General features: G+C 42.4%; 1 protein-coding gene across 6 annotated transcripts in view; it reads left to right on the plus strand.

The window, feature by feature from the left end:
• Nedd4l (NEDD4 like E3 ubiquitin protein ligase) overlaps positions 1 to 21,991 on the plus strand; it is a 283,441-nt gene that overhangs the window by 182,565 nt on the left and 78,885 nt on the right. Inside the window, exon 1 of one of the 6 annotated variants that reach the window (XM_048363773.1) lies at positions 4,449 to 4,635. The exons of the other annotated variants lie outside the window; for them this stretch is intronic. The gene's annotated coding sequence lies outside the window, so the exon portion shown is untranslated. Of the gene's footprint in view, positions 1 to 4,448; positions 4,636 to 21,991 lie in introns of those variants that run through there. 6 annotated transcript variants of the gene reach the window in all.

Raw genomic sequence — 21,991 nt, forward strand, 5'->3', positions numbered from 1 at the left:
CCATTGCAGTGTCAGTCACCACCGGAGAGACCACCCACTCAGCCTGCATGCTAGTTAGAGGAACACGTGGTCACTTTAGACTTAGGATGGTTTGTTAGTGACAGCTAACCAAGAGACAGCCTTTCTGACATTAGGTCCTCACAGGTTTAACCTTGGCTTGCTCTGCTGAGCCCGCTGCCCTAGGTGAGCCTTGGAGGGGGCTGGGGGGCTGCACAGCTGCTCTCCCGGAAGCTGGAGGAGGGAGCCACGCACAGGACACGCAGACGGACCGGCTCGGGGGTACACTTGACCGAGACAGCTGAGAAACAGCTGCGGTGGCCCCAGAAGGTCGAAAGAGTGGGTGTTTGGTTATCAGGAATAGAATTCTTCAACTGCAAGGAAGAAAGAAGCAGGGAAGAACTGCAAGGAAGAAGAAGTTGGGGTTTATTCACTGTTTTCTCAGAAGTTGTAATGGTGTCTTATGGGCATCTGTAACCATATTTCCATACTTCTTGGCAACAAGATTTTTATATAATAAATACTAACAATATGGTTCATCTAGCACCTGATTTAACTGAATTATCATTATTATTATTGGTTGCTTTCAGGGCCTCCTGCTAGCTAGGCAAGCACTGTACCACTTGAGCAGTGTCCCCATCCCTTTTAGTTTTGTCTTTCAGACTTCCTGCCTCCTTTATCCTTGGACCCCCATCCTTGTGCCTATGCCTCCCTTGTAGCTGTGATTAAGAGCATGTACTAGCATGTACTCTGTACATGTACTGTGATTAAGAGCATGTACTACCATGTACTCTGGCTGGTTGGTTGAGTTGCAATCTCACTCATGTTTTGTTTGGACTGGCCTCAAACCACAGTCCTCCCAGTCTCTGCCTCCTTCCAGTAGCTGCAGTTATGAACATGAGACACCACTGCTGGCCCTGTTCTTAATGGAGTTTGTTATACTGTTTAGTCTGTGTTTGTGTCTGAAGTTAAAAGCAGGATCAATTATTGGATTTTCCCATGTCATGTGACTAACCACACACACACACACACACACACACACACACACACACACACAGAGTTGTCACGCTTAGACCATCGTAATTCTTGAGTAATATGGAAAGATTTGGAAAGAGTGGATGACAAGGCCAGGCCAGGAGCGTGTGTGGAGGTTCTGGTTCCTGGGCGCTGGGAAATGGCTATGGAGTCAGCCTCCTCGGAGGGAAGCTGCCCACGCCAGTCTTCACATCACGGCAACCCAACCACCTCGGGCCACACTCCACCTGCTACCCGGCTGGGATTGTGGGTCAGAGGCATTGCACTTGGATGGATGAGGCAGTGCACAGTGAGTCACCTTTGGGCACCACAGGGAAACTGAGGCCAGGCAAGGTTTCTTAAAAACAGCTATATGGTACACAGCTATGGCACACAGCCCACCTCCTATCTCCTCAGTGTGAGTGAACTCGTACCAGCAGGAAGGACTACCTAGTTTAAGTCTTTGTCCACTTTGGACATTGTTTATAATACTAATGCTTTACTAGAAATGGATGCTTAACTTGAATGGTGACACAGCACTTGGTGTGCACTTTTAAAGACAGCCTGTTAAAAGAGTGTGGTAAAGAAATAAAACTCTTAGTGTGAGGGCCATTTGCTGCCCGTGCTCTGTCCACACGCCACGCCACTTGACTTTTCAGGATCCACTTCCTTATTTGTAGAGCGATAATACTCGCAGTAGAGTTTCTGTAAGGAATGAATGGCATGACTTTAAAATGTTCATGAGTTTTGCACATGTGACTGGCTCTAGAATTATGATGGCCTACAATATTAAACACTTAGTGGGGAAGTTAATAACCACACATAGCTCCCAGGCAAAACAGATAGGGGGAGAGGTTCAGCTTAAAGAAGGCCCGGGGATGCCACACTCAGTTTTCTGTGTATATGGTGAGTGGCTAGGGTGCTGGAATCTAATTTGGGGGCTGGGTTGGGTGCTGGCTCTTGGTCATGGACTTTGAGACCATTGTGCTAGAGAGTTTAAGTGGAGGGAGGGGAAGCACGTCCCGGCCCGTGTCCCGCAGGGAGTTCTGCATTGCTATGGGGGTGAGGAGCTGATGCCACCCTTGGCTTTGTGTAGCCAGTGACGGAAGAGGCTGTGGTGAATCTGAGCAGTTGTGTCTGATGACGGGAAGGGGATCATGAGCCTGGGGGAGTCTCTTGAATCCTTTGCCCTAGAACCTTTGTTTCTTGGTAAGTAGAGAAGCAGTGAAGAAAAGAGCAGAGGGTCATTTCTGAGCCACAGAGAAAAGTAGCGTCTAGATGGAGAGTCAGGAGCTCAGCTGTGGCATGGAGGAAGGAGGGATGCTAGCCGGGGTGTCTATTCTGGGAGAGGCTGGCTTGGCGAGGAGGGGTCTGGGAGCACTGACTGGACAGGTTGCCCCTCAGGAATGGTTAAGGTGGTAGATGTCGACTTGTGATTGGCTGCAGCGTGGTTGCTGGCTTCTCAATGGCTCCGAATGCGATCAGAAAACCTGTGGCTTCAAACTCTGCTCCTCGGCTCTCCCTGTACACACACACACACACACACACACACACACACACACACACACACACACACACTTCCCAAGGCTGAGTCCAAAGTTCTCCAAACATTGACCTCCACTTCATTTTGATTATGAAGAGAGCTGGTGTTTAGGTTACAAGCAAAAAAGCAAGCAGACTGGTAGAATAGCCTATGAGTACATTTGGTATTTTGAGATTCTGTATATGCCATTTGAACAAAAATAGTATTTGAAACTCTTTGGTATGTTCCTGCTTAGCTGATTTTTATCTGCTTCCGGATTGTTACTGTCTGTTAACTGGTTAGACTGGCCAGGCTCTTGTCACCAATGTTCAGTTTCAAAGCCAGGCACAGTGACATATGCCTATGATTCCAGCTACTAGGGAGACAGAGATTAGAAGGATCATGGTTTGAAGACAGCACAGGAAGAAAGTTAGTGGGACCTCATCTCAATCAATAAGCCAAGCTTTACAGGCAATGCAGCTTCTAATCCTGACTATTCTGGGGGTCATGAGGTAGAAGAATCCCCAGGTCCAAGGAAAGCTCTGGGCAAAACCACCAGATCCTCTCTGAAAACTTAAGCAAAAGAGGGTTGAGGGTGTAATTCCAGCAATAGAATACCTGCCTAACGAGTGCAAGGCCTTGAGTTTAAACTCAGTACCGTGGAGGGGGAAAAATCAGTTTTTATATAAGCATCAGTACAAGTGACTCCAATATGTGACCTACAGTGGTAAAACCTTAACCAAATAGATATTAAAGAATTCCTCACTGAACACCGGCAACCTTAGCTGGGGTACCAGTGGCTCATTCCTGTAATCCTAGCTACTCTGGAAGCTGAGGTCTGAGGATCGCTGACTCTTACTTCCAATAAACGACTCAGAAAAAGCCAGAAGTGGCACTGTGGCTCAAGAGTGGTAGAGTGCTAGCCTTGAGCACAAAGAGGCTCAGGGATAGCACCTAGGCCTTTAGTTCAAGCCCCACCCCCCTGGGAGGGGGGCGGCAACTTCAGAATGCCTTTTTCCTCTATCTTATTTTCTCCTTCTGTGTCATCGAGCAAGAGCAAAAATTCCATCTTTTCTGATCATTTCGAGACAGATATTATAGAGTGTCCAAAAAATCTCTTTTAGTTTTCTGGTAGACTCAAACCTCAGAATCTAATAAATTCAGAGATGCCTCCCTTCCTCCCCCGAATCCATCCATTCACAAACAGCAAATCTTTTTTTTTTTTCTGTAAAAGTTTCAGAAGTTAGAATTTTAGGCTAGACTCCACTGTACATTCATTTGTGAAATTTGCAGGGTTTTTGAGTGGAAAGAAAGTCTCTTTGAAAGGTGTTGTTCCTGTTGTTTTGATCTCTGCTCAAAGCCAAGGCCAGGCAGGCTGGCAGGACGCCAGCCCCTTCCAATCCCCGCAGCAAACTCAACACGCCTTCCTGTTCATAATCCACGCCTGCTAGGCTGGTTAGGGGGTTTACATACCCCCCCCCCAAGTCTCTATGTGTGTGTTTACACCAGATATAGGAAGGAAAGTGGAGCTGGGTTCCCCGGAAGAGGTCTAATTTGAATCAGGAAACGCGCACCCGCTTTCTAGAAGGACCTAGGCGGGCAGAATCCCAGGTCTCCCGGCTTTGCTCTTGCTTATCTTGTGACTTTAGACTCTTTCCAGAGATCACATACTGCCATGGGCCCATTTGCAAGCCCCAGGCCCAGAGATTAGCATAGGTGAGGCTGGATAATGGGCAACTAGGAGTGAGGTTCAATCTGAGAAATATTCTTTGATGTTAAGTGCATTTTTTGCAATAATTAATATGTCTATCATGGAGACGTTAAGAAAAGCATAGTAATGATTAGAGCCCTCCACCAAGTGTTCACTGAGACACTTGTGCAAGTAAATAGACTCAGTTTTCATACAAAAGCTCAAGACTCATGGGTCCTTCTTATTCTACCCTTGACTTAATTGGGAAATCATAGTCCATCATTAGGGTCAGAGAAGTGGAAAACAAAATTCAAGGATTCCAACAATGTGTTTCCTTTGAGAAACCAAGGACTTGCTACTCTCGCACAGTTGAAGTGTTTCCTTGCAACATTGTAAGGTCTTCAGATTTCAGGTAAGAAGTGTGTCCATTTACCTAAGCACATCATGGTTGCATTTATACATGTGCCCACCATTAAAGTTGGGGAGTCATGTTCCTGGCTTAGGGTGACCTGGTATGGTTGCCCCTGACATCACTGTCTCTGGCTTGTGTTTCATGCGTCTCAAGAGGATTGAACTAGATGTGGACTGGCATGTGTGGCTGACATGTGTTTCTGAGGGGCCTGAGTTGTGTTGCACCTGCTCACTGCACTGGGACAGAGAAAGGTGATGCAGACTCCAGGGTCTTCCTTCTCTGTAGATTCTTATTTCCATTTGGTTTTGTCCAGAAGTGTCTGTGAATTGCATATCTATATAAAAGTTATGTACAGTATAGAAGTCAAGCCAGCTGGCTACCAGTGGCTAACACCTGTAATCCTAGCTATTCAGGAGGCTAAGATTTAAGGATCGCAGTTTGAATCCAGCCCATGTGGGAAAGACCATGAACCTTTACAGTCCACGTGTGCGCACACATGCACACGCACACACACTCTTAAGCCATTTGAAAGATCATATTGGACACAGCAGATTCTTGCTTTGAGTGACTGGTTTTTTGTACAGGAGATAGCCGTTTGCTGCTAGATGAAATTAAACGCTGTAAACATCTCTCTATATGTCTAGTTATGCTTACTTTGGTGATAGGAAATTGACATTGAAGAAATGGCCCCCGTGCTGTTGGAAAGGTAAGCACTTCATCATTTCCTGAATTCTGTCAGGAGTTAAGGCTGCATATATTATACTCCTGTGTTGAAAGGAGATGTTATACGAATGATGGCAGTGGGTCTCACTGTCAGATTCAGACCCACGTCTCTGCTTATCTCAAATAAATATGGGAAATCAGCATGAAAGTGTGGGAAATAGTGCAGCAAATCACCATTGATTGGATTTTAGTTACTCTGACAGAGATGTTTGATTTTTGAGTTTTACTGGTTTACTAATCCTTTTTTTCATTTAAATCTCCAAAAGTTGGAGCTGGGGATATAGCCTAGTGGCAAGAGTGCCTGCCTCGGATACACGAGGCCCTAGGTTCGATTCCCCAGCACCACATATACAGAAAATGGCCAGAAGCGGCGCTGTGGCTCAAGTGGCAGAGTGCTAGCCTTGAGCGGGAAGAAGCCAGGGACAGTGCTCAGGCCCTGAGTCCAAGGCCCAGGACTGGCAAAAAAAAAAAAAAAAAATCTCCAAAAGTTTCATTAGGGTCCAGCAGTAATAGAGGCATTTCCGCTCTAATTCTTTCTCATGCATAGAAATATCGTTCAGGTGATGTCTTGTTTGGTTGGCCTTTTGATGTGTTAAATCCCTATAAATAGCCTTCCTGTGGTTAATATTGACCAGATGAAGTCCCGGAGACATACATCATTGATGACTCTCCGAATTCATTCTGCTCAGCTGGATTTTTACTAAAGTCAATTCTTACTCCCTCCTTGAACTTTAAAATACAGAACATTTTTTAGATTAATTTCATGTTGATTCTTTAATAATGCTTCACATTTTTACCCAATTGATTTGGTGCCCCTTCAAAACCTAGTCAGTCTTGCTATAATCACATTATTATTGGAAGATGTGGCAGAGTCACTTCGGTAAACGGCAACTTTGTCTCTTGCATCTGTGTTCCTATGTAAGAGGAAAAGTGTATTCGTGGAGATTCCCTAATAACTTTTCTGGGTAGTATGTCCACCCATCTGTCCTTCCTTCCCTTCTTTCCTTTTTTGTGCTGGTATTAGAGCTTTTTTGCTCAAAGCTACTGCTCCACCACCTGAGCCACAGTTTCATGGATCCACTTCCAGATTTCTGCTGGTTAATCGGAGATAAGAGTCTTAGCAACTTTTCTGCCAATTATTACTAATTATTAGTTAGGTCACTTGCCACCTAGTATTACATATCAAAGGTAACACAATAAATACTTGTTGAGTGAATGAATATTTTAAATATGCCCCAAGATCTTAAGCAGGAAAACTAAGCCCTTACTGATTGTCAGTGCTGTGAAAATAGCCTTTTATGTTTCAAGGTTTTCTGTGAATGCCTGTCCTTTGCCTTCTTCCAGGAATTGATCTACACTGTTGCTGTTGCTGTTTAGCCCTAAGTTTGCACAAGAGTTGGGAGGTGGTGTGCTTTCTTGGCTAAACAATGTATCTATTCTAAGTTGTAGGGTAGCAGTGTTTGGAAAATACGCAACAGCGCATGGTACAAAGTTTCTGCCTTTTTTTTCTTTTAGGCTTTTCTACCATTGGGACAGTGCCCAGGCCCTCCACCAAGCCTGCTCCTCAGACAGGCTCAGTGGTGATGCTCAGTTCAGACAGAAATCCTCAAGTATATTCCTCAAGTATTAAGACATACAGTATTCTTTTTAAAATACTCGCTCCAAGACTTATATGCTTTAGTCTATCTGTTTTATGGAAGCAGAATGTTGAGATTAATGTAAATAGTAAGTGCCCTGCATTACTAATCAGTTTCATCCATTTCCGCCTTTGACACCCTGTAAGTCTTAATTCATCCATGTCAATAAGCTGTTATAACACATTATATATTAAGGTGTAGTCCACTTAACTAAGCACAGATTTTTTTTACCTCATCTCTATATAGCTGTACACAGTTTCTACTCTCAAGTTCTTAAAATTCTTTGTACACCTTTCAGAAACATTGGAGCATTTTGCGTATAGACTTACATTCTTATTCAGATAATGTCAAGGTTTATAGATAGTCACTCATGGTGGGTTTATTTAGCTCTAGAATGACAAATAATATAAATATGATGGGTGTTGGTGAGGGTTACACCTGAAATCCTAGCTACTCAGGAGGTTAAGATCTGAAGATTGTAGTTGGAAGCCAGCCAGGCAAACAAATTGAAGAGATTTGTGTCTCCAGTTAATCAGCAAAAAAAACACCCTAGAAATAGAGATGTGGCTAAAATGGTAGAGCGCCAGCCTTGAGCAAAAAAGCCAAGCAAAACTCAGAGGTTCTGAGTTCAAGCCCTATATTGGCATGCATGTGCACACACACACACACACACACACAGTATGTATGTGTGTGCATATTTGAATGAGTATATTAAATATATAATATCAATTTCATCAGTATAATTAATAATAGTCATTATTAGTATTATACATTGTTACTTATACAATGATATGCTATTTATATCTATATAAGTGTTGTTCACTAAAACCTGGACATAGTCAATTCTGAATTCTTCATGCCAGTGAAAGCATGAAATCAGCCCCGTGGGCATTTTACTGAACATTTATTTGTTTAGAAGTACAGTACTGTGCTCTACTATTTTACCACACTCAGCAATGTTACCAATGCAATTCAAATAGTTAAAAACACATCTGTAGAAACTCCATTATTCATCTCTGAACAATGAAAATACTTTCAAATACTTTAAATCATTTGAATTCTTTATAAAATAGCATCTTTTCAGTTTGTATTTAACTTAGTCATGACTTCTAGTAGATGTCTTCTAGTGGTGCCTTGTGAAAATAGCAAGCCCTATTTATCAGGTCCTCACTTCCCAGCTGACCAGGAATTTCATAAACCAATGGCAATCCTGGCAGCTTGAAATGGTGACTTGGTAGCAGATCCCTAACACGGGCAAGTGCTAATTGGAAAAACAGCCATATATGAAATGCCACTGAGCACAGAGCTAATTGCCAGGGTTGGAGGGATGAAGACAATCTTTTCCTCACTCCAGTGCTGCCTTCTTGTACATGGCCTGAATTTGGAATTTTTCACAATTTGAGAATTTCAGATAGTGGCCAACTGAGGCTTCTCTCCGAAAGCACAGGGACATTTAATTGGTCTTTGGCCATAATTACACAACCTGATTTGCCTAGGGTGAACAACTGCCGGGTAACATTTACACAAAAGGAATTAAGAGAACAGACGATTATTTGAGAAACTAGAAGCCCTACTTTACAAATAATTGGGTAACTTTTCTTTTGCTCTGAGAACCGTGGTTCAAGTCTAGTATAATCTGCAAAAAGTAACCAGCGAAAAGCTGTAAGTAGAGCTGTAGCTCAAGAGGTAGAGTACCAGCCTTGAGTGAAAAAGCTAGGGGACAATGCCCAGACCCTGACTTCAAGCCCCAGTACATACACACACACACACACACACACACTCTCTCTCTCTCTCTCTCTCTCTCTCTCTCTCTCTCTCTCTCACTCACTCTCTTTCTCCCCCAATCTCTTTCTTCCTCTCTCTTAAACACACACACACACACACACACACACACACACACACACACACACACCTTTGGCATTGTTAAGATTTAACTTTCTCCTCATTTAACTTTATTCTATTTAAAGTGCTAGGGAGCTTAATAATGACCTATAGGATCAAAAAGGAATTCTTTGCACAGCATGAAACTCCTGTCTCATTTATATGTTTGTCCCCTGCCAAAGAATTCAGACAACTGCATGCCTGACTTACAGACAAATAGAGGACACTGTATTGCTCAGTGATGATGTTTAAATACATACAAGGTTGAAGTAAGTTGATCTAAGTTAAATGCACAGGGAAGAGAGAGCAATATAGCATTTTGCTTCCAGTGTATGCTTCCTGCCCTTGAAGCCCATAGAGGGGATGTGGTAAGGCCAGAAGCCTGCAAGGTGACATTTGCCCTCATGATCATGAGTTCATTTGTGCAAGGCATTTCTGATTAACAAAGATGTAGAAATCATGTGAATGAAAGTAATTCTGCCTTGGCTTTATATGCAGAATTCATTCCTCTATTCATACCACCTTTCACGGTGGCAAGCTATCTGGAAATATTTAATATGTAAACATTTTCACAGTATGAAACCTTCAAGAGGTTTGTGGTGAATATTTTCATTTGCTTCCTTGTGCATCTAGTGTTTTGTCCAAAAGCAAACATCAGACTTGATAGACAATTGGATCATTGTTGTCGGGGTTTGAATTCCGGTCAGTGTCGTTTTGTAATGGGCATGTGTACACAAGCCTGAACATTCTGATTGCATTAACTATGTGTAAGCAAAAAGCGGATCTCACTTGCTTTGTCACAGAGGATGGGGTGGGTTCTCTTGGAACCATTGAAGAAAAACATAAGGAAAAGGCAATAATGATCATCAAATGCCTACTTCCTATTCCAGATTCATTTACAGCTGAGCGTGATCCTGAACATTACAAGGAAATAAGCTTTAAAATCAAATTAGAGTAGAACTTTGCTAATCCATGCCTAACTAATTTGCCCACCCAGTAGTTCTCACTAAATCTTGCTCTTCCTCCAGGAACTTTGAGAACTATTTAATAGAAGGCTCTAGAGAAGGGTCACGTTACTTATGTCAAGGTTCATTATACAAAATGATATACGCTAACGATCACAAACAAATAGCAGACCACAAGTGTATTTGCCAAACCATGACGAGAAAGGAAACATCTGCTAAAATGCTCCGTTCTGTGTTTGGTTATTACTTTTTTTTTTAATGGGAAGTTGTTTTTGTTTATGCATAAGACAGAAATGTGAATCGTGAGTAGTTTCCTAGTTTAGGGAAACTGGCTATAAAATTTCTTATAAGAATGTGAAAAGAGTAAGCTGTGGAAATAAATGTCAGTGATTGGCTCTAATGTGAGTTTTGTAATTCTCTCATGACAGAATTTTGTTCTTCGTGCAAAGGAAGCAAAATGACTTAACTACAGCTCATAATGTATTGATTACTCTGAAAGGCGGGATTGAGACATGGCTCAGTTGGTTAGAGCACTTGCCAATGAGTGAAGGCATCACATATAGAATCCGAGTGCCGGTCTTGCACCTAAAAATAAAAACGAAAAGAAAAGAAGTTCTGATCCTATTTGTTTTACTTATATATATAAAAAAAAAAGTTACGATAGGGGCTGATCAAATGTTGAACAACACTCTGAAGGGAGTTTGCTGTATTGAGATGCTAGTGAAATATGTCACGTGGTCACAGTGGCTAAGTTTTTCATTGGGGATGTTTTGGAGAACAGGTAATGAACTTGAAATTGTACCTTTTTTTTTTTTTTCTTCTGGTACTAGGGTTTGAACTTAAGGCCTCATTCATCCACCCTCAGCTTTTTCCAGTCTGTCACTTGAGCTATACTCCCCACACTTCCGGACTTATTTAATGTATTTATTTATTTGCTGGTTAAGACAAGCATCTCGGATGTGTCTGCCTGGGTTGGCTTCAAACTAAGATCCACAGATCACAGCTCTTTCGTAGCTATGATGACAGGTATGAGCCACCACACCCACTTCCAATCCGCCTTGTAGAGTGCTTTTAGAATGAGGTTCTAAGCAGTAGAGTGTTTTTCACCCACAGCCTGCAGGCAGCCGGTGTGGGATGAGGGCCCTGGAGCCTACAGCCTTGCTGGCTGCCATGGTAACAGCAAGTGAATGAAGCCTTGGGTAATGAGGAGGCAGGAAGTGTCCACTTGACACCTCGCCACCACCAAGTCTTTACTGAGTGTCTCAGGCTGGAGAATGTCCTCTGGAGAATGTCCTCTGCAGATTCTCCACATTTTAGGGCTCTGCTACTTACACAGATGTATCTGTGCAGCTGTTGACCAAGTTTTCAGATTCTACTTTAAGTTAGTTTAATTGCCCAGATGGCATGATATGCCATCAATACTCATGATTTCCATTGGAAATTAATTGTCTTGATATTCAAGTTCCTGGGTAACCATTAAAAGTGACATATTTAATACCCATCTGCTTTTACTGTTAAACTATCCATAACTACCGACTGTCCAGTGATTACATACATTTATTATAAACTTATATCATTGTAAATTCATGGACTGGCATTAGACTGTGTGTATACTTGACACAAAGCAGGCATTAAACAATTTACTGAATGAATGAGTGAATAAATGACGAGTGTACCAATCATTGATAGCATGGTTTTGTAATCAGGACGTTCAAGAAGGAAGTACAACAACTAGATTTCTTTTGCTAACCTTATTAGTGTAAAGTATTTGTTGGGAAAGTAGATCCACGTTTGCTGTTTGGCTGGACAACCTAAAAGAGATAGAGATAGAAGTCCATTGTCTGCCAGGACTTCTTAGGTGCAAAAAGAAATGGATGGCACTGCCTGTTCTCTGCAGGGCTTCTTCAGCTTCTGAGAGCTCCCTCACAGCAAACGTGAACCACTTCCCAGCTTCGAGCGTCCAGGTTGCTCCACAGCATAGACACACAGTAGCCAGGCCAGAATTTGCTAACACACCTAAAAATAGAGTGATAATCCCTTATCCTATTGCATGTGAAAATATGTTAATGCAAATGTAATATTTTAGAAGTGACGTGCGAGGAAAAGAATCTCTTCAATGTCTTCTACAATGTTGAGGGGGTTGTTTTTGTTTTTTATACTAGTACCAGTGTTTGAACTCATGGCCTGGCCACTGTCCCTTGGCTTTTTCACTCAAGGCTGCCACTCTTTTGGGTGGTTAATTGGAGATAAGAGTCTCAGATGTGTCTGCCCAGGCTGGCTTCAAACTTTGATCCTCAGGCCTCAGTATCCTGAGTAGCTGGGAATACAGGCCTGAGCCATAGGCGCCTGCTTGTTCTCTGCAGTTTAGAGCAAGACAATGTATTCTCTCAATGTAATTTTGAAGCAAAAGTTTACTACTGATAAATAATCCATGCCAAAATGCAGAATGAAATTGTCATCGGGGTCTCTCTGATGAATCCTGTTTAGGCAGAGAAGTTTCTGTCCCACAGAGACTGGTAATACTCTGTGTTCCCCCTGGCTGTCCACGGAAAAGCCCATTGGACAGTTGTGTTGGCATACCCAGCAATCTGAATGGCTTAACATACCACCGCTTCATTACTTACTCATTAGGAAAGCCAGCATAGGTTGGCAGGCAGGGGCGGTGTGGGGGGTGGGGAGGGGGAAGGCTGTGTCCTGCACGATCACCTCAGAAACTCAGGCCGGCAAAAACGTTGTCTACTACCTCCGGCCACAGCTAGGGAACAAGCTCTCTGACCAGGGTCACAGACGCCTCAAGGCTTGCCTCCCCCCACAAGCAGTGCTGTCCCACGGCTGGTGTTTTTTCCATTGGCTCTCTTAGAGCTTCACCACCGGACAGACCTCCGCTCCCTTTGCCCCGTGGAAGTGGGGTGTTCCTTTCCCCTGCGCTCTTGCCCTGCCTCTGCCATCCCTCTTTCCTTCCCAGGGCTCCTTTGGCTGCTACCACCACAGTCCTGCTTCCTGTCCTGTCACTCCCATAGTATTTTATTTTTACCTTGCTCGTGGCTCATGTTACATTCTGTCTTGTATTTATAGATGCTTCTATATATGTCTCCATTTATATCCTTTTATCTAAGCGCCCATGAGGCCAGGGATTTTTGTGTGTTTTTTTTTCATTCCCCACTGTGGTCTCATGTAATACTTTATATGTCATTAAATTCTCATTAAATGTTAAATGGGTACGTTTATTATGCACCATTTTTTCGGTACAAAGAAGTGTATGAAATGTAAACTCCCTAACGTTAATATTCTTTGGAATGTTTAGACTGTATACAATGATCTCAATAAGTGATTATTATTTAGCTGAATATGTGAGTAGGAAGGCGATACCTTTTGATCTCATAAAGCATCCTAAAGGCACATGAATGGACAGCTTTGCATTCTTTTGCACCCTTTTATGAGCTTAGCATACTGAGACCCCAACAGTATACTAAACTACTTTTAGGATAGGATATACCTAAAGTAACATTTTCTTCGCATATAATTTTTCTGGATTTTATCAGATCCAACTGTATAAGGACCAGGAATTTGACATCAGTAGTTTAAATAAACTTACCAAACAGTGCAAGAAAAAAAATAATATTTAATCAGGGGAAATTGATTGGCAGTTACCTGGTATGTATCACATTTCGCAGGTTTGAGAATAATTGTATCTGTGAATTCTCCATAGATTTTTCTTTGTAGAAAGAATCAGAAGTGGCTTGTGTTCCTGGGAAATGCAGTCTTGTTGATACCACAGTCTTGGTTTGAAGCCAGCCTAGTAAGGAAAGTCCATGAAACCTTTATCAATCCAATTAGCCAGCAAAAAGCTGGAAGGGAAGCTGTCACTCAAGTGGTAGAACACCATTGATGTGCAGAAAAGGCTGAGTCAGCACCCAGACCCCTGAGTTCAAGCCCCAATGCCAACACACACACACATACACACACACACACACACACACATCACTTTTTAGAAAAAGTTTTATTATAAGCGTAATATATCGAGGGGTTACAGTTACATGATTCAGGTAATGAGTAATTTCCTTTTCAACAGTGTCCAAATTATTTTTTAAAACAGTAATGAATACCCCTTCATAAGAAGATATTATATGATACCTATGGGCCTTTTGCCAGTATGTTGGTTCTGTTAAGACACATGATTTTAATGTCTAGTCTGTGGACATTGCCGCTCCTGCTTCAAAATTCCTTGGCCATGTAATGTGGTCATATAACAATAAATTGCTTTTATGCTGTTATTTGTTCAAAGTTTTAATTAACATAGCCTAGTCTTTGCAAAACATCTTATTACCTTTGACTCATTTTCTGGCATATAATAATAGGTTCTCATGACTTGTTTATTTTATATGCAGTCCTGAGTAAGGACATTTTGATCATGGGAAGTTATTTGTTTATTGTTTGCCTTCAGTGCTACTGATATTTTTTCTTGTTCTGGTCCTTATGTTGACCTTGTCTTTGCACACGGGAGCTCTGAGGATGAACTGACATTGTGGAAGTGTATGCCCCACTTCTGCTTGCCTCTTTTCCCAAAATAAGCAGAAGGATTCCCATTCCTATCAACTTCCGCTAACGTTTTCTGACTTAATTTAGATAGGCGAGATAAATGAATAGGATTCAGCATCAGCAGTGGGGTTTCTCAGCAAGGCTATAGAATTTGGTTTGGCATTCCTTAATTTTGTACCAGACTTTTTTTTTTTCTTTAAAGATAAAGTTGCATCTGGGATGGGAGGGAAACACTTGCACTGAATGGCTTCAAATCCAATTTTTTTTTAAAAATCCAAGCAGCTGTTCACCCAGATTTCTTAGGAAGTAGCTAAATTAAAATGTAGTAATTCTGAAGTGAACAGGCACCGATGCTCTTTCAAACGCCAGCAGCTGTGGCCATGTGAATCACAGAGCCACTGGGACTTGTTTTTCTGGGACAGCCTCATTGTTCCACATTTCCACATTCAGTTCAGCCTCCAGGCTGGGGGGGGGGGGTGGCTAGGGGGGTGTTGCTTTCCCTCCCCACCTCATGTGTTTGATATTATAGAGAAAAGCAGTGGAGGTGATTTTTCCCTTGCCTGTCTGTTTCTAGCTAATGAATTGTATTATTTAGGCTGTTATATAGTAACAGCATCTGCAATGAAACCTTGAAGTAGTTGATGGCCAGTGGAGGTTTTTTTAAACAATGACACTTATATTTGGGAGCGTTTCTAGTCTCAGAATGAGTGGAGAGAATAGAGATTTCACACAGACCTTCACTATATCCACTCATTCAGTCCCCACCCCTCTCACCCCTTATCTGTACCCCATTGGCTGTCATACATGGTACATAGTGACTGTTGGGTGGCTTTCACTGACACAGTGGGCTGGGCCATTATCACCCAAAGCCCATAATTGACATTGGGTGTCCCTCACCATGTTATACAAATGTAGGTTTACACAAACGTATAACGTATTTGCCCATCATTACACTAACACAGCAGTATTTCAGCTGTCTTACAAATCCCCCATGTTCTGCCCGGTCCTTCTTTCTACCCTGCCACTTCCAGTACTTAGCTATATTTCTCCTTTTTCTACCATGTTGCCTTTTTCAAGCACTTGACTCACTGATTGAAATTTTGTTTTCGATAGGACTAGGAAGATGTTTCTAAGGCAGCTGAAGACATGTTTGATTAGGTGGGTCTTTGGTCTGGACGGGATTGCCCCAGGCAGCTCAGTAAGCCTCCGTCTTCCTACCTTTCTGGTCCTCGCCTCAGAACAGGCTGGTCTGTGTCTCTATGCAGATTTCCTAAGGCTGCTGTAACAAATTGCTGGTGACTGACTTACAAGTCAAAGTCGTGTATTCTGTATTCAGCGCTCAGCTGAGGATACCAGTTCCAAGTTGCTGTCACTGGACTGGTATCAGGCTGCCAGGAGGCCTTCCCCTCTAAGGCTGAAGGTGGAGGGAGGCCTGTGCTTTGCTGCCCTAGAAGCGCACTGCCCTCGTGGCTATGTCCCTCGTGTCCCTGTTTCCTTGGCCATGTCACCTCCCTTCATCCCAGGACATTTGTGAATGCATTTAGGCCTGCCCACACCATCCAGGAAAATCTCCCCAGCTCAGCCTCCTTAATTTAATCATATCTGCAGGCACTTTTCAATGTAAGGTCACATTTTCAGACACAGGGCAGAAGGAACTGCTATGAGGGCCATTTACTGAGTCTTCAGTATCCCATTTTTCACAACCCCGGGGTGATTTACAGAAGAGAAAGCCAAAGAACTCCAAGTGTGTCCTGCAGGGGCCATTCTACCCTGAAGGTACATGGAGTGACCGTTGAATGTACTATGTATGGACTATGTGCTTGTGCCGTTGCTAGGCAGTGTGGGAACTAGAGAGACACATAAAATCTATTGGCAGGTCACTTGTGGTTTTACTAGAAGGGAAGATAAATCTGTGGAAGATAAATTGTGAGGAAAAGGTTCTGTTAGATCTTGAGAGCCAGCAAGGGGTACCTGCAATGAGTATCTGGACACCCAAGTCAGCCCTCAGAGTTGAAAAGCAGGAAGGGATTTAGCTGGCCATTGGTTACCCACTTCTACTTTGCAACTGTTTACCATCCTTGATATTTTCACTGCCCTTGATTCTTTTCCTAAGAGCCTCCCCACTGTGTACCATGCTTTTGTTGCTTTGTTACTCTTTTTGGTGTGTTTTGTGATAACAGGTGTCTGTTCCACATTGTCTCAAATGAAATCCTGGTTTCAAACCTTGAAGGGATACAATGCAAAGGTCATGTTTCTGTGTCAGCAAGTGTAATTAAAATCACCTAATCCATGATAAAGAATGCAGTCTCAAGAAAACACACTTACAGATCTGATGGCTGAGATATACCCTTGCATGATTTGGGATGCATTTGAATTTGTGCTCTGGCTACTACAAGAATGTTGCGTGTCTCAACTGTAGACTATGGAAATACTCTTCTGAAAGAGGAAAGTCAGTATTTCTCCTCCATGTTAAGGAGTTGTCACAGGTAATATTGGCAGTGGTTCAGAGAGGCCCATCTAGTCTATAGAGACATCGTAGACGGCCAGGCTAGGCCTGAGGTGAAAGCTTGAATCTTCCAGTATATCACCTCATTCAGTGCAAGGCTTGAGCAAGGTACCTAATACTTCTAACCACATTTTTCTGATCTTCCACATGAAGCTAATAATTGTCTCTACTCTGAGGATGGATGTTGGGATGATTACATGAAAGTAGGGCACATATTGAAATGATTAGTACATTGCATTAAAGTCTATGCCATCCTGCTCCTTCTTATTTTTCTTCTTCTTCCTTAATATGTGTATGGTTTGAGTTTCTCAGCTCTCTGTAGTACATCACCCTAAGCCATCAAACCCTGCTCTGTCTTTTTCCTTTGAGATGAGGACAGGATGGCAAATTAAATAGTTCTTGGGATTCCATTTCATCTTGGATATAGATCAAGACCCAAAATTACGTTTTATATGACAATGTCTCCTTGTATTTTTGTCCCCTTGGTTTCTCCAATTACAGCCATGCATATTTCTTCCAGGAAAAAGCCAAATGAAATAAATAAATGGCCAAGTTGCTGATCAGATCTAGTAACAATTCCTGACATGACAGAGGATTACTTGGCCATCATATTTATGCCATTTGCCTTCTAAATATTATGTTTAATCAGCTCATCCTCACACCTACATAAACTTTTACTTCAACATTGTAGCACGTTCATTTACAAACACAGCTCAAATGAGTGAAAAAGTTCTGCGTTTGAACACAATTTGACCTCCTTTGAACAATAAACAGTCTAGCTTATTCTATTGTGTTAAAATTTCTACTGTAATTTCAAGGGTAAAAATAAATTCTTCCTACACAATACTGCTGTTTGTGGAACACTGTGCATGCTGCATAAGTGATTTGAGAAGGTGTCACATTGGTGTTTTGTCCGTGTGTCATCTTTTTCTTCTGTCCCTTCTGCAAGGAGAAAGACATAAAGACAGAGCTTGGCTGATTTATTTCTTGGCTTCTAGACACCGGGTTTGTGAGCACTGGTTTTGTTTGTTTGTTTGTTTGTTTTGTGGGGTTTTTTTTTGACAAATGGATGCTTCGAATGAAATATACAGTATCTACTCATTCCAAAACATTTTCAATACCTTTGTGAATATTGAATGCACTTTAGCTTGTTTGAAAACTTGCCTCTGAAGCTGTCACTATAACTATGGCTTTGAAATATCCTAAATTAATTTTCTATAGCTGAGCAGAATCCATTTAGCCCTATGTGAACAGCTTTTACCAATAAGGCTTGAAACATGCAGACAGGCCACAGATACCCATAGCAGTTTTTAAAACAAATATCTGAATATATCTATTGAACTCAAGAGTGTTTGATCTGTAGGTTATTGCTAATTACCAACTCTCTCCTGTTTAACCCATCATTGTGATCATTGGAGGTTTCATTTTCCTGAAATGTCCCTCCTTTGGTCAATGTGAAGGTTAGGAAATTCATGAAGGAATGCACAGACGAAATCACAAGCCCAGCCAGCAGCAGGCTATTCTTGCTGTCTTTCTTTCCAGGGAGGTCTCCTTGTCATATAACATATGACCTCAGGCATTTCTGCATTGGAGGTGCTGGTTCTATGCATGCAGTTTTCACAGTTCCAGTAATAAAGCAATGGATGACAGACTATTCCTGTGTTGGAACTGCTCAGAGAGGTTATGCAGGGTCTCAGAGAGCAGCTGAGCAGTTAGTAAGCATCGTGAGTATTCTTGAAGTCTTTGTCCTAGGTAAAAATTCTTATGGGGAACATGGAAGTTACATGAATGTCAGCCTGAAATAGCACCAAGTTGAATGCAGAATTGTCATTAATATTGGATCATTCAAAAAAAACCTTTGTCCTGACCCCATGCTCAACTACAGGGGCAGTCTACCTCTGCTCTAGTCATTCCTCCGTGCCCTGTGGTTTTCTGCAAGTTATATCACAGAGGTCTCGTGCTTGGTAGGGGACGGGTTCTTGTGGTGGTCTTGGTCCTTGTTGCTTCTGCTGATGGGGATAGTTGCTGCGCACCTCAGCCTGGGTTTACAGTGTCATTGGAGTCCTAGATGGATGCCGACTGATACCTTGGTACTTTGTAGATTTCCTAGGCTTTTTCTAGCCTGGGGATTACTGCAAATGACAGTTTTCTTTAGAATTAATGGTCTCATGTTCCAGAACAGCCAGTATACATACATGTAAATGGTCTCTTGAACATTGCTTATCCATACCTTGGTGATTTTCCTGCCAGACCATCTTTTAAAGGAAAGAAAGAAAAAAGGGGCTATCTCTGAAACCCCCAGAGTGGTGTCATCCTCTTGAACCTAGACAAATTTCCTTTGTCTCCTTTAATGTTTCACTTTGGTCATTGCGTTACACATCATTCGTTGTTTCCTATGTTTATTTGAAGGAGTAAGCAACTTCATAACGTTTCTTTTTTTTTTTAACAGTCCTTTCATAATGCTTTCTCCCACACAGAACAGAGTAGGGTTTCTCAAACTGTACATACTGAACTTTTCACGATACGAGAGGAGTTCTTTGGTCGCACACCAGACTAACTCACCCACCAGGGTGCTGAAAATAGCTGTGTGCGTTCCAGTTGGCCGGTCCTGGTAGGAACGCACTGCTCCTCCCAGTTCTCAACAGTCAGTTTAAAATCCCCCCTGCAGTAGCTTCATCACAGCCAATAGCAGCCTGTGGGAGCCTTCTGTGGACACAGAAGCCGGCGGCAGTCTATAACCTAGGAAGCACAAGTGGTCCCTGGTAACTGTGTGATCAGGGAAGACTTTGTATCTCACATTATTCAACTAGTTAGTTCCTGAACCAGGACCAGTCTCCAAGCTCTGTGGTTATTTATGCCTGGCCTGCCAGAGCTTTGTCCCTGTCCCTGTGAGGTAGCACACTTGCATCTAAGCTATCCTCGTGTCTCAGGTCTAATTCCTCTCCTCTTCCATCTTTGAACCCACTGGTATGGGGCACAAAGTGAAACAGATGTGGATTTCGGGTCCGGCACAAAGGCCAAGCAGGAGAGGGATTAACATCCCACAATGGCAAGAGGAACTTACTGTTGGTGTTAGATAACCCTAGCTGTCAGGTTTTGCTGCCTTCCTCCTGGTGGGTTTTCTCCATGACTGCCTGCACCCCTACTGCTTTCAAACATGGGTACTTGGCTTGTAGTGGCTCCTGATTCTTGGGAAAAGTCACAAGGGACTAACTGAACTTTTCTCTCCAGGTTTATTTTGTGTCTTGAGCCACAAAGAACAAATTTGGTGCCTACTAAGCTAGTTCTAATTGACTATGGTAATTTGACTGTTGAAAACTTTTTGTTTATCTTCAAGTAGTTGTACAAGGGAGTTGTCATTTAACAAAGCAGTTTATGAATGCATATATCTAGATCAATGTCACACCTCTCAGTATTTTCACCTACCCCTCCCCTACCTACCCCTTCCCTCACTCGTCTTAGTCTTGTAGGACATGTATTGGATTCTGGACTGCATTCTTCCCTTCTTCATTCAGCTACCTTTTCCCCCTTGACCCTGCCTTACCCCTTTCAAATGCCCACTTGTACTTGGTGGTCTTTATTTTGTTGAACTTTGCCTTTGCCTTTCTAAGGATTTACACTATTTGCGTTCTCCCTTGAATCTACCATATTTCAGTTAATATGTTTGTATACACTTGCATACCACCCACTGCTTTACTTACAACTTTATATGCTATATCTAGCGTTCACAGAAAAGGGTAAACATGCCTCCTTCGTCTCTCTGGGCCTGACTCCCTTCATATAACATAATTTTTTCCAAGTCTTTCCATTCCTTTACAAATGCTACAGTATCATTCTTTCCAGTAGATGAGTAAAATTTCATTATGTGTATATAACACATGTTCTTGATCCATTCATCCACTGAGGGGCATCTGGACTGATTCAGTATCTTGGCTATGGTGAATAGTGCTTCAGTAAACATGGTTGTGTTGGTGGCTTTACTGTATCCTGGTTTGTAATCTTTTGATATGATTGAAGAGAGCATTGGGAACATTTTTCTCACCTATAACTTTTATCTGAAGTCCTCTTCTCCTCTATTCCCTCTGCCACATCTTAGACCTTCTTGGCTTTGATAGTACCCCACTATGTGCTCTCAACTATAATCCTAATCAAATATGACTCCATATTCTGAAGACTGATTTTGCTGTTGACTTTAAATACACCTCGGCGTCTGAGTCCTTGGTCTGAGCCCCTTGGGTTCCTAGAAGTCACATGGTGAGCGACGTCATGCTCTCTGTGTTGCCTATTGATTCAAGCACAGTCTAGTTTGTGGAGCTTCATTTGTACATTTAACTAATTTAGAGGGAAACCAGCTGGAGGATAGGATATTCCTTTCTCCCATTAAGTAGTAAAGCCATCCTTCCCCATGCATGTTCGCCCTTAAGAAGTCATATATGAGAAATAAATGACTCAAGGGGTGGAATAAGAGATTCTGGATGAACATCAGACCACTAGCATATTTTTATGGAATTCCCAAAGATGGAGTTGAGAGAGTGAAAATGATCTCTCAAATGTGGGAGCACTTTTGCCTTCACCTCCTTGTGGGGACATTTGGCACTTGGAGACATTTTTGATTATCACAATGCGGCATTAGCCACTGCTCTGATATCTAGTGGGCCAAGGCCAGAGATGCGTCCGCGTGTGCTACAAAACACGGGACAGCCCCCCACAGCAAAAAGCTTTCTAGCCCCAAATTTTAATGGTGCTAGATTTTAAAGAAACCCTACTTATTGAATTGAATTGACCCATTTAATACCAGTTACTAAGCAAGATACAGTGTTTTGTTGTGGTGGTGGTGGTTGTCTTGTTTTGGTTTTTGTCCTCACGTTGTACATGGAAAAAAAAAATCACCCTTTGGTGGTGATTGAGAAACCTGTGTTTGTTTATTCAGCTACTTCTAGGTCAACATGGGATTTCTGTGTACAAAATTCATCCCTTTTCTGCTGGCCCATGAGGCTGGAGGGCCTCACCTCTGTTGCTAATCAGCAGGAATAGCCTGGTGAGTAGCCAGCCACGTGAGAGGGGAAGAGAGAGGGAGAGGTCTCAGATGTGGGTGGCACTAAATG

This window comes from Perognathus longimembris, chromosome 15 (genome assembly GCF_023159225.1).
Source record: "Perognathus longimembris pacificus isolate PPM17 chromosome 15, ASM2315922v1, whole genome shotgun sequence".
NCBI lineage: Eukaryota > Metazoa > Chordata > Mammalia > Rodentia > Heteromyidae > Perognathus > Perognathus longimembris.